Below are 13,829 nucleotides of genomic sequence, written 5' to 3'. Positions count from 1 at the left end.
GTAAATTAACCCCTGTGTTTTTAATGTAAAAAGGTGTAGCTTGTGAAATGGCAGGAATTTATTCATGTAGGTTTGTAAAGTTGTGGAATTTAGCTAGCAACGTGGTTACAAAACATTTTCAGTGTTCTCCAAACCTCATGGCAGGTTCCTCCAACAGTCTCTGCATTTTGTACTGAATACAAAGATAGCTAACCTGTGTTGCAGAGATACTAAAGCTGACCATACACAGTTAGAATTTTGTTTATATTGAAATTATGAAAAATTGTGTATCAGAGCATTCTTTGTTGCCATCCTTGACCCAACTAATTTAGTATAAAAGTCTGTAAAAATGTCTTCAATGCCTGCTATTTGAACAGAACCCTAGACATATTAATCAGGTTTCCTTATAATATTTGCGATTTTTCCTGAATAAAAATCACGCTTACAGATAGAATTTAATTTGTTTGGGAACATTTTTCCATCCTCTTCTTTTGAATTTTCTCATCATTATGGTCAAAAACAAAGGTTAATTTGACCCCAGTAACAAATATTCCAAAAACATAAATTATTGAACATAATTCTACAGTTGTATGGTAAGCTTTATCTTCTATCTATGTGTAGGTAGCTACAGAGCAAGCACTGCTAATGGGGCTGGGGCACAAATTTGGGCTTGGGGGCTAACACATCTCAACTCAAGTTGATTATGGCATATCAGTCATTGTAAAAAGAGTTGCTCTAATGTTATAGGGAAGTAGTACAGAACCAGTGACTTTTAAAAAGGTTGTAAGGTGGAAAGTTCACTTAAAATTGCCCAAAATCTGTGGAAATATCCCTTAATGTTGACCATTAAGTTTGTTCCAATTGCTTAAAATTCAAATGTAGTTAAAAAGAAATAAAATATTATGACAGGGGTTGAAGAGTTATATTTTAACATTTTATGTGTGCTCTCTCACTTGAGTCCTTTGAGATGCTCTTTTATCGTGTGCTTCAACATCTATGTATAATTTATACATTTTGTAAAATAAAAGAAACTCCTGGTTTAAATGTAATTTATTCATGTAGAATGGGAGCGATTTGTCCCTGAAGTCATGTAAAAGGCTCTCTGCATTAAGAATTAGAATGCCAAATAAAGATGCAAATACACTCAAGGCTTAAATATGTCTAATTAGCCGCAGGCATTCCTGTATGGGAAAGCACATGTGTTATGAGCTACCTGCTTCCTACTGAGCTCCCTTTAAACACTTGTCAGTCCTCAGGCTTGTGAATATCGATTGTCTACAGGCAATGCCCTGCTTGACAGGCTCCAAACCCCTGGCACAACCCAAGCACAAAGCCATTAAATCCTTTATGAATAAACACCCCTCCCACAGCAATTAAAGGCTGCAGAACACACTGATATCATATACTGAGCTTCATCGCCAGTAATTGGGGTAATGCTCCAAAGGGCAAAAAAGTTGTGCTTCTTTTCAATGTAATCACAATTATAAAAGTTCAATAAAGAGTGAACACATTCAACCAGTAATAAGCTGGGTGCTGCCTGAGCGGAAAAAGCGTTATTCATGTTACTCGTGTGCAAGTGTGCTAAAACGCTTCTTCTGTTTAATGACTCGTTTCCAATTGTGTGTCATTAATATGCGTTTAAATGCCTTTAAATTGTGCTAGTTTAGACCAGATTTGTGATTGTGTCCTTGGATGTTCCTTGGCACGAAATGTTTCCCAGATCTTAAATTATTAAACAATTGGTCTCTAACCTGATAAAAGTGAATTTTCCCCTTTTATTAAAAAAGGTGCATGTTTCTGTTTTTAATAGAAAAGAACTGTATGTATACTTCTGTTGGGCTGTATCTGTTCAGAATAGAAATAAATGGACATTTCTCATCACACGTTACAAGCATCAAGGAAAGCAATCAACTTTTAACAGTTCTCTAGGTAAAATCTACTGTCTTACTTGTACTTTATAAAAGCAAAACCAAAGGATTTAATAATTTGTTTTGTTTGACCTGCTGGATTTTTAGGGCAAGTTAGAAAATGCTTACAAACCCTAACTGGCAGTTAGGTAGAGAAAATGTCACTATATTTTCTTGGCCCCAGTTCTTATAAATGAAATGGTTATTTTCTAGCTCTAATACAGATTTAACCATATCTTTGTTCCTGTTCTGTATCATGGGTGGACTACAGTGTTCAAAAACCAACTTCATCGTCCATGCTTGTTTAGATGATCACTTTACCTTGACCAACTTGCACCCTTATTGGTTTGTGTTTAGCATCACACAATCAATAGCACAGAAATTCTGAAGGCAGACTAGACTTAACACTGCGAAACTCAAAATTTAAATGGACTGAAGGTTCCTACATTCATGGAGATTTTGTTTGTACATTCTGGCATTAGTTGGGTTCTCCGAAAATCCCAAATCCATACTAACCTCAGGTTGCTTGGTATCTTGGTGTTCTTGAAAAAAAACTTGGCCTGAGTTCATCAAAATTTCTCTGTGATTCTAAACTACATATCACAGGACTGTATCTTTGTATTAATGCTCAGAAATTCATGTTGAGAGGTCTGAAAGATGTAGATGGGAAGGAGAGAGAATACACTGCATAGAAATTTTGGCAAGAACCTACAATCCTGCTCAAAAATCCATTAAAGTCTGCAGTCTGCTTCATTGGAAAGCAAAAATAAATAAATATAGAGTGTATAAATTATTTTATTTTGGTCCCAATTGAATCAATTTAAAAATTTAAAAGAGTGTAAAAAATGTTGTAAGAGGCAGCTGTACACAAAACCAAGTTTTATTTTTTTTCAATCATTGTGTACCTTTCTACACTAGTGATGTATGGACAAGATTGAGGATGAAAGTACAAGATTAGCACAATCTTAATATTCTACAGAAATGATGTAAAGCTACTGTGAGGCTAATGTAGAAAACCGTGGAACCAAACACACCATTATAAGAAACAGTCTTAGAATCCCTATTATATGTTAAATAGAAAATATCATAAATTAAAAACAGTTTTTTCTGTTCATTTTTTTGTCTCGTGTTTCTTCTTGAGTGTGAATTCTACTTTTTTTGATCATTATAATTATACTATATTTTTAATATTCAGCACTAATGAGGTTTAAATTATGAATAAAAAAAAACATTTTTATAAGTAATTAATGAATTTGGTAGTAAAATGTCATGGCTGAACATTATAGAAGAGTTTGGTCTCTCTCTTTCCTCTCTCGCCTTTGTCATCTTGCTCTTGTCACAGCTATTCCCATATGACTTGTAAACAGGGAGTGTTGAGCAGAGCATTAGGAAATAAGAATGAGCTCAGTCACGAGAGTCCTTGTCCTGGCACACGAGTGCTCTGTGTGTAGCCTATGGTCTAGTTCCCAGCCACATGCAGGCTCCCCAGAGACAAACTCTCAGGCCTTTTAATTATTCTATGCTGACCCTTCTGCTTCCAGATACACGCAGTGATTGGTGTCTCCTTGGCAATACCAAATATATTAATCAAACTAATAATTTAACTATTTCGAGCTGAAAAGAATATGTTTAATGATCAGTTATATCTGGAATGGTTTGTAAACTCAGTTACTCAGTTCTTGGGCTACTAAATGTTTCAGCCTAATTTAATATAGTTTCTGGTCACAACACCTATTCTATTAATTGTACAACAGTACACACGACATTGACATTCTGTACGTGAAGATACAAGTGGTGCTATTGTATAAACAACAAATACATTTCAAAAGTTCTTTTAACTCGACATGAAATGCCGATTTTCAGTAATAAATAGAGATAAAAAAGTCGCTAGTTGTAGCTCATGAGAATAACAATATAGGAGCTTTCATTGTTGACTTGTTTTTAAAGTAGCAAGCTCCAGGATTGTCATACTTATCCTCAATACTTTATAAACCACTGACCAGAGATGAACAAGTGGGACAAGAGCTTAGACCTTTCTTACATTGCTATCTGTACACTTCTTCCAGGTCACTAGAGAGCATAGGCGTGTGCACAGGGTGTGTCAGATGTGCCTGGGCACATTCTAATTACCCTGTGTGGTGCAGATCCTCTGTGTTTAAACCCTTGATATTTCACCAAAGCCTTCTAACGGTGGGGGGGGGGGGGGTCCTAAACTGTAAAAAAAATATATATATAGAAAAAAATAATAAAAATAAAAACTACTGACACAGTCCACTGCCCTGCTGACATTGTCCATGGCCCTACTTACACCGGTCACTGTCAGTGTACTTTGGGGCTATTCTAGAGAGTGAAGCCAGGATGCAGATGACAGAGCCGTACCTTTAAAATACTTTAAAATACAAGTCAGCAATTAGCTCCCACAAATCTAGCCTAATAGGTTCTCTTTAAAGTATAAGATCTAATTTCTGGAAAACACAGGACAGGGGAAAAAAAATTAGATGAGTAAATGTTATTTTTTTTGATGTAGGAATCTACACATATATGCACAGTTGTTTCTGTGTGAATGTTTCATCATTGTCACGATGAGTGATCTGCTAAATCTTTCTGCTCTTGAAGAGCTCTGAGAGCTAGTGGAACACTTCTAATGCCACGTACACACGATCAAACAATCGGGTGGAAAAGTCCGGCAAACTCAAGCCCGCCGGACAATCCCCCTGTGTGTAGCCTCCAGCAGACTTTTTTGACCCGAAAGTACGGCGGACTTAGAAAGTAGTTTTGCACTCCAATCGCCGTACATTTGAAATGAACAGACTTTTCCCGCCCGGAGAAAAGTCCACTCATTTTGAGCGGGTCTCCAGGTAGGCAGGGCCCACGAAGGAGACGTCGCTGACCCCGCCACCTGGTATGGACTTAAAGGGGAACGCCAACGCCGAAAAATCGGCGTGGGGGTTCCCCCCAGGTCCACATCAGAACCTTGTCCAAGCACGCTACCCGGCCGGCCAGGAAAGGGGGGGACGAGCGAGCGCCCCCCCCCCGAGCCATACCAGCCCCCCCCCCCACCCCAAAGCACCTTGTCCCCATGTTGATGAGGACAAGGGCCTCTTCCCGACAACCCTGGCCGTTGGTTGTCGGGGTCTGCGGGCGAGGGGCTTATCGGAATCCGGGAGTCCCCTTTAATAAGGGGGCCCCCGGATACCGGCCCCCCACCCTATGTGAATGAGTATGGGGTACAATGTACCCCTACCCATTCACCTGTGAAAAAAGTACACAAAAAAACACAACACAGGGTAAAAATTGTTTAATGCACAGCTCCGGGGGTCTTCCGTCTTCGGGGGGTCTTCTCAGCGGACTCCTCCGCTATCTTCTTCTAGCTCTTTTACTAGCGGAGGAGCCCGGCTTTCTTCCTCGCCGCTGCCCTTCTTCCGACTTCGGGGGTCTTGTCCCCCTCTTTGGTTCTTCTGCCGGGCCACCGCTCCTTCTTCTAGTTCTTTTATAGGCGGTGGCCCGGTCTTCTGTCGCCGCTGTCGTCGTCGTCGCTGTCGCCGCCGCCTTCTGTTCTTCTCTTCAGATGTTGACTCGTCGCTCCCTCCGCTCACAATGACGGGGACCGGGCGCGCGGCGACTTATATATTACCTGAGCGTACTTTCCTCCGCGTGTGTGGGCGAGTCCGTTCATTTCATAAGTAGGGCGGATAGTACGGCGGACTTAGTATGCCATATTAGTCCACTGAAAAAGTGCCGGGTGTGGGCAAGTAGTCCGTTCGGAAAGTCGGAACGGACAGTCTGGCGGGAAGTCCACCAGGCTAAGTCCGTCAGATAGTCCGCTACGTGTGTACGCGGCATAAGTGTGTCAAATACCTGGTTACCTGTTGGGCATTGTGGTTACTCCCCTATGTCAATACTGTGTTCTGCAGTGATGAAGCAGCTGGCAGAACATCAACGGGGGACCAGGTATTTGATGCAGCTGGTAGCTGGTAGTGTAATGCTGGCCATACACTATACAAAAAATCGGCCAAACCCATTTTTTAAGCCAACAAGCCTAGTGCTCTGCTAGGCAGAAGTACTGACCACTTAGCCACTGTGCTGGCGTCGACTATTGTATTCTGACAGTTGGCTCCATCATTTCCGGCAAACTGGATGTACGTGCTGTTCGGTCAACAATTTTCCACCCAGCTCCTTTGACAAAGTTGACTGACCAGGCAATCAACGCAATGAATGCAATCAACACAACCAAAAGCCTGTGCAAACTAGCACTTGCAGCTTCTCTAGCAAGAAGCAACATTTTGACAAAGTTCAAAGGACCCGATCAAGTTCATTCATTATAAAGTGCTGATGATGAAATGATTATCTGCAAAAAGCAGTAACCTTGGGAGATTTATGTTTCCTGGGCCTAGATAAGTTCAGGTTCAAAAAATTATTTTTCAGTGGTGTACTATGGATTACTGCCCTTTGTAGCCAACACACTTCCATATTAAATAAACACCCCAAAATAGTCTAAATATAAACCCATATAATATAAAAGATGGGTAACTAATATTATTCACAGTGATGACAACATTGCTTTCCTGCCTTACAACATCAAATTTACGAAAGTGATAGAAAAATACTAGCAATTTTGCACTTGAGCACTAAAATTAAAATATGTAAAATATTTCTTGCCTTTGTCTTTAACTATTGATTTGCAGCACCATCAGTGCAGTACAGAAATTCATTGCCAAATGTAGTAGCTTAATGTTGTGATCTTTACATTCACACTACGTTGTCATACTTATATAACTTCTTTGTGCAAATGTGTTCCAGTTTCAGTATAAATACATTTACTCAATACAATTTCAATACAATAATATGAGGATATGTATTTTATTTCAATGGCCATGGTAAACCATTGGCAAAAGGACAGCAGAGCTTGAAGCAAAGATAGAAACATTAAAACAAACACTTTTTCACAAAAGGTTTTCTACGGTGAAGGCAAAATAGGTGTACTTACAGGCCTTATGGCACTATTCAAATGAACATATAGCATGGTTCTTTTATCAATTTTGTCTTTTTCTCTCAATCTTTAAGCCACCAGCACCTGGAAATCATTGTGAGGTACAAAATCCACTTTCCCCAAGTGAATGCATTAATTAAATAAAATCCTCAGACCATGAATCTTTTAAGTGTGGTGGGATCTTCTGAGCGTGAAGCACAGCTAGCAAAACACTGACTAATAAAATAAAATGTGTGAAAATAGAATTAGTGAAATTAGGTTAGGCTAATAAATTGTGAGGAGCTCTTCTTTTTTTTTCCACCAGCCTTGGGCTAGAAGTTCTAGCTTGCCTGATCTATTGTTTCCTATCCAAGCAGGGGGTTTATTGTGTGATAAATAATTCCTTTAAAAAAAGTGAGTATTTGCATAATCAGTTCTTTGAAGTGTCCAACATTCTGAGGATTGGTCCCCAGATCTGCATTGGGCCTGGAGTAACAAAAAGACTCCAATCTTTCACTGCACTGACAGTGTGTGGCAGCTTGTCATAAACAGCTTCACCCTTCCTCTTTTTTCCGATCCCCCTTAATGACTAAACTTTAGGAATGTCACAAAATAGGGCTTGTGTTTTTTCTTCAAGTCAGGCGTGATGGATCTGATTGTCCTTCTACTCAACCTTTTTCCAGGACCTGATTTGAACACTGTCCTGGGTGTACAGCAATAGCTTAAACAGTAGCTTCCATCATTATTTTCACCCAAAGGCTAAGAAAAGCTAGTTGGTGATCCAACTATGGAGAAAACTGCAGCAGCCCAATGATCAAGTCAAATGTAGGCATCAATCTTTTTAGTTGCACAGGACTAATGTGTGCAGTAAGTATGCAATACAAAACTACCCAACAAGATACCTTCTGCTGCCAATATTTTTATTTATTAGCTTAAAGCAGTATTTTAGGCTTTTAAGCATTACACACAGTATAATTCCTTATGGGTTAATACGGCACGTGCCTATAGTTTGAAACCATGTAAGTTTACTGGCATTAGTAATACGGCTAATACTACCTTGAACTGTACAGGCAGGTTACCTAGTAAAGCTATAAGATGCAGTGCACAACAGGGACTCATTCCTTGTTCCTATTAGCTGCTCTAGCTTCTGTGATCATTTTGCTCCTTGTGGTCTGTAAAAGTCAGTCACCTGCAATTTATGACAGTAATGCCGCGTACACACGATCGGAATTCCGGCCAGAAAAAGACAGATGAGAGCTTTTCATCAGAAAATGCGACTGTGTGTATGCTCCATCAGAATTTAACTGTCCGAATTTCCGCCAGCCAAAAATTGATAGCATGTTCTCAATTTTCCGAACGGAAAAACTTTCTATTGATAATTCCGATCGTGTGTATGCAATTCCGACACGCCAAAAATCACGCATGCTCAGATTCAACTACAAGACAGAAGCTATTGGCTACTGGCTATTGAACTTCCTTTTTCTTGTCACGTCGTATGTGTTGTACGTCACCGCATTATAAATGATCAGAATTTGATGTGACCATGTGTAGGCAAGACAGCTTGAGCCAAATTCCGTCGGAATTCCATCGGGAAAACCATCAGAGCTTTTTCAGACGAGAATTCCGATCATGTGTACGTGGCATAACAGTTTTTGATAGTAAAAGGTCTATGAGAGCACACAGACCTGGTACTATCAGAAACAGTAAAAGAAGTACCATTATCCATGCCATCCCTGCTTAAGAATAATAATGTGATAAAAACATAGAATCTTTATTGTTACAATTACAAGAACTTACTGACAACAGTTTATCTAGTTTTTAGGTGTATTAAATCCTCACCCTATAGTAAAAAAAAAAAACTTTACTATCAAGTCATGTATATCTAAGAGTAAAAACATGTTATTGAAGCACAAAAATCTGAATACCATTCGTGTTTGGTTGTTTTGTAAATGATTTGCCAATGATATAGTAGGTAAGGGAGAATGACAAAGTCTAGCACAGACCTGGACATCAATACAAACCCAACAAGGGATCTATTCCAACCAAAATGTAAAAACGTTTTAGTTGGACATGCACTTAACGTGTTACTAAACCCAGGACCCTGCATTCACTATCTTTGGTCTCCCACTGTACACAGAACATGGAAATGCAATTATTTTGGTAAATATAAACTGTTAAATATCTTTTCTCATCAGCAGTATATAGTGACTTCTATCTGTGTCTGGTTAAACCTTGTAGGAGAAGTTGTCATTCTACTTTGACTGTCCTATGAGGCTGCAGGACCTCTGACCCCCTGTCTGGGCAGTGCTGATTGGCCTTGTGCTGATCACATGCACCCTCCCAAGAAACAAAATATCTCTAGCAATATACACCAAACTGAGCATGTGCAGAGTGACTCCAAGGCTCTGTACTATCAGTAGATGGATTGAGGGCAGTAGAAGAAAGGGAGGATCAGAGAAGACAGTATCAAACAGCCTTTTTACACAATGCGGAGGATTGACCCCTTTGGTTCCACAGTGAGTATAACATGAATGCTTTACTGCATATACAGACTGATTTTACTGTTGTGGGGTTAGTACACTTTATTTATTTAAGGGAAAAGAAATCAATTATAATGTGATATAACCAAAATTACAATAAAAGAAGAAAAACGAAAAAGCCAAACAAGAACAAAAAAAGGTGAATGGGGCCATATAAGGAAGTCCGCTGGACGAAACACGTCAGAATGTAACTGCACATAGACCGTAAGTGAAGTAGGCATGCAACTCGGAAATTAAGTGGCAGATCTGACGGTGCCACTAGCTGCGAGGTGGTGAGATGCCAGAGTTCTGGCTCACTGTCGGGGAGTGCCTACTTCTGTGCATCTTTCATTTATGTTTATAATGATGCGTACACACGATTGGACTTTTGGACGGACTAGGTCAGACGGAATGAATCTGTCAGATATTATGATCGTGTATGGGCTCCAGCGGACTTTTTTTCCCCAAAAGTCAGACGGACCTAGAAATAAAACATGTTTCAAATCTTTCCGACGGACTCGAATCCGGTCAAAAAATCCGTTCATCTGTATGCTAGTCCGACAGAGGAAAACCGACGCTAGGGCAGCTATTGGCTACTGGCTATGAACTTCCTTATTCTAGTCCGGTCATACATCATCAAGTTCGGACTTTGGTGTGCTTGTGTGTGGCCATGTCCGTTTGTTCAGAAAGTCTATCGGAACTCTGCCAAAAGTCAAAAGGCGGTCATGTGTATGTGGTATAAGGGTTTTTAATAGGTTTAAATACATTTAACAGCAGTACGACATTGCACTATTGCAAATTCTTCTTTTATCTCATGTTTATAAAGCTTTATTTGCCAGTCACTTAATTGTAAGGCAATACCTTCTGGTTAGTGGGACTTAACACACTTGTGGGATTAGGGATCACATACACAGTTGTGCTCCAAAATTTGCATACCCTGGCAGAAATATTCCCTATTTCTACAAAATAGGGAATAGATTTATAAAAATTTTATTATTATTATTTTTTACTAGTAATGGTGGTGATCTGTGATTTTTATTGGGACTGCAATATTACGGCAGACAAAATGGACACTTTTGACACATTTGGGAACATTGACAATTATACAGCGATCAGTACTATAAAAATGCACTGATTACTGTATAAATGTCACTGGCAGGGAAGGGGTTAAAACCAGGGGGCGATCAAGGGGTTAACTGTGTTCCCTAGTGTGTGTTCTAAATGTGGGGGGATGGGACTGACTAGGGGAGGAGAGAGATCGGCGTTCATACTTGCTATGAACATACGATCAGTCTCCTCTTCCCTGAGAGAACAGGGATCTGTGTGATTACACACACAGATCCTGGTTCTCGCTCTGTCTTGAGCTATAGCGCGTGCCTGGCGGTCATCGTGAGATTCCATGGGTGCAATTTTGAAGCATCTTTTGGATATCAATTTACTCGGTGTAACATTATCTTTTACAATATAAAAACATTTGGCCTAACTTTACTTTTGTCTTATTTTTTAATTTAAAAAAAAGTGTATTTTTTTCAAAAAAAGTGCACTTGTAAGACTGCTGCACAAATACGTTGTAACATTTTTATATAACATATTTATATAACATATTTTAACACCCGCCATTTTATTCTCTAGGGCAGTGATGGTGAACCTTGGCACCCCAGATGTTTTGGAACTACATTTCCCATGATGCTTAGCTACATTGCAGAGTGCATGAGCATCATGGGAAATGTAGTTCCAAAACATCTGGGGTGCCAAGGTTCGCCATCACTGCTCTAGGGTGTTTGAAAAAAATATATAATGTTTGGTGGTTCTAACAAATTTTCAAGCAAAAAAAAAAAAAATGATTTTAACTTGTAAACACTGAGTCTAAAAAATAGGCATGGTCCTTGGTTAAACAAAAGACAGTTTTTTGGCTTGATCAGTCATATTTTCAATATTAATGCCCAAATTTCACAATTTCTGCCAGGGTATACAAACTTTTGAGCACGACTGTATATATATATATATATATATATATATATATATATATATATATATATATATATATATATGTGGATGGCATAAGAGTGTCTTGGAAGATCTGTGAACACAAGTATTGATTTCTTCTATTCACTTGCAAAACTGGTGGTCTTTTTGGAGGAATTTCTATTACACACTTTGACACTATTTATGCGCACTGTTGTATTTTTTTATGTGTTGATGTATTTATATGTGTTTTTGCGCCACCTAAAGTCTGTTTATTGCTAGCATCTCAGATATTATTATAGAAAAAATTGTGAATGTTGAAAGTTTTGATAAAGTGCAAGCAGACATACTATGTACGTGAACTGTCCTCCTTGTTGCTAACCTATTCCTGTCTCCAGCTGCTGTATTAGACTGAAGATTTAATTAAATGGGTGACCACATAGATTTCTTTTTTTTTTTAAACAGAAAAACCACTTGGATTTTTAGTGGAGTAAATAAAAGATGTGGATATGTTAATGTACAAAGGAGTGTGTGCCCAGTTATGTGGTTGTGGAATGATGAGATCTAAGAAGAAACAAGGTGTGCCCACGCATATAACTGCCAGATGATATGACTCCTCTTTTTCATCATGTCTCAGTACAACGCATTGGCTTGATGTGTTAAAGTCCAGAAAACGAAGCACTATTGCCAATTGTAATTATTGCTGCACTTCACATGCTGATTAAGTGCTTACTTCTTTGAATGTCAGTAAAGGAAAATTCACATGTGAAGCTGAGAGATAATTAATGTGAAGCTGAGAGATAATTACATACAGCACTTACCCCATATCCAAATTTACTGTTCTTTTTTTAAGTAAGTTCAGGCTTAAAAGGAAAGCAGCTCTGTATATCTCAGCAAATACAGCTGCAAATGAATAAACAGCTGCATTTACTGAGCCATTGAAAGCTGACCATGTTCTTACATGATTGGTCTCCTTGTTTTTTGCTAGGAAATTAAAATGAAAAAAGTGTGCTCCCATTGAATGCCTAAAGTTCAATGGGAATAGCCCAGAGTTTGCAGATAAGTTAAGAGGTAACTTTACTTTCATAAATTTTTTCTTACATTTACTCCCCCTTCACTCACCAGTAGCCCATCCTTCCCCACCATCACAAAGCTCAATACTCAACTGTCCACGCTCCCGGCAGATATACATTGTACAAACAATGGTGGGGGGCTTCACATCCAGCACTGCCAACTCCGCCAGGCAGTTGTGTAATACCGCATGTTTAGAAAATCCTACGAAAAATCCTAGGAAAAGGAACAAACCAGATGGAAGCGTTTGCGTCAGCAGCTGGGCTTCACGTATGGAGCGTTACATGAGTATGGATAGGTACGTTTAAAATTTTAAGAGGGCACTGGCTGGGGGGTTGTATGAAAGGGTGTATTTGTATAATTACATGGTATACTGTATATAAGTATCCTTAAAAGCATAACTAAAAACAAAACCTTTTTTTTGTAGACAGTAAAGAATGACTGTAACTAGCGTTGCACCGATACCAGTGCCGATACGAAGCATTTGCACAAGTACTTGTACTCGTGCAAATGCTCCGATACTAAAACTGATACCTTCAGACTCAGTTCACATATGTGTGGGCTGGTTTGCAGTGCGATTTCAAAGCCTGGTCCAGTGCAATTTCATTCAGCAGGTTCAGGTGTGATTCCGATGCAAATTGTAGTGTATGAGATTAGAAATGGCACCTGAACCGTACTGAAATCGCACAGGACTCTTTTTCAAATTGCACTGCGGCTGGCCCACACATATGTGCATAGGCGGTAAAAGCTCACTAAAACGCCCATGAAAACTGATGTGAAACTGATGCTTGTACAAGTGAAATTTATGCGGTTTTCCCATCAGTTTTCATGCATGTATGGTGTGAAGGAGCCATAAAAAAGCTGTCACATGACACTAAAAATAGGTATCGATAATTGGTATTGGCGAGTACTTGAGAAAAAGTATCAGTACTCGGTCTTACAAAACTGGTATTGGTGCATCCCTAGTTATAACCACTGTCAGGTTTTTATTTCTGTTTCCATAGACATCGGGGAGATTTTCCCTTACTTCCTGTGTAAGTATCAAGATGGAAAAAATCTCTCCAGTGGGAACACAGACAGCAATGAAACATGTTTTAAATTAGTGTAAGAAAGTATGAGAAACTATGCAGGTTGTTTCTTTTATGTATGTCCTTGTAGGAGAGATTTGCTCACTTCAATCCATGTGCTGGACGCATGGATTTCAATGTTTTTTTATTTTTATTTAAGCGCGTGATTAGAGCCTGAGGCTCTACTTGGCTTCAAAAAAGGGTGTGCTCGGGGCGCAGAACACTGCACCCTGAGCTCACCCAGTTTTGTGACAATAGCGAATTAATATTCACTATTGTCTTCCTGCTTCTCCTAATGGATAAAAAGGAAGCGGGTCTCAAGACCCGATTGGCCGAGAGGAGAAGCAAACAT

The sequence above is a fragment of the Lithobates pipiens genome, unplaced genomic scaffold, assembly GCF_037356315.1.
Source record: "Lithobates pipiens isolate NorthernLeopardFrog02 unplaced genomic scaffold, aLitPip1_a1.2 Scaffold_13, whole genome shotgun sequence".
In the NCBI taxonomy this organism is placed as follows: Eukaryota; Metazoa; Chordata; class Amphibia; order Anura; family Ranidae; genus Lithobates; species Lithobates pipiens.
This window is presented reverse-complemented; position numbering follows the sequence as displayed.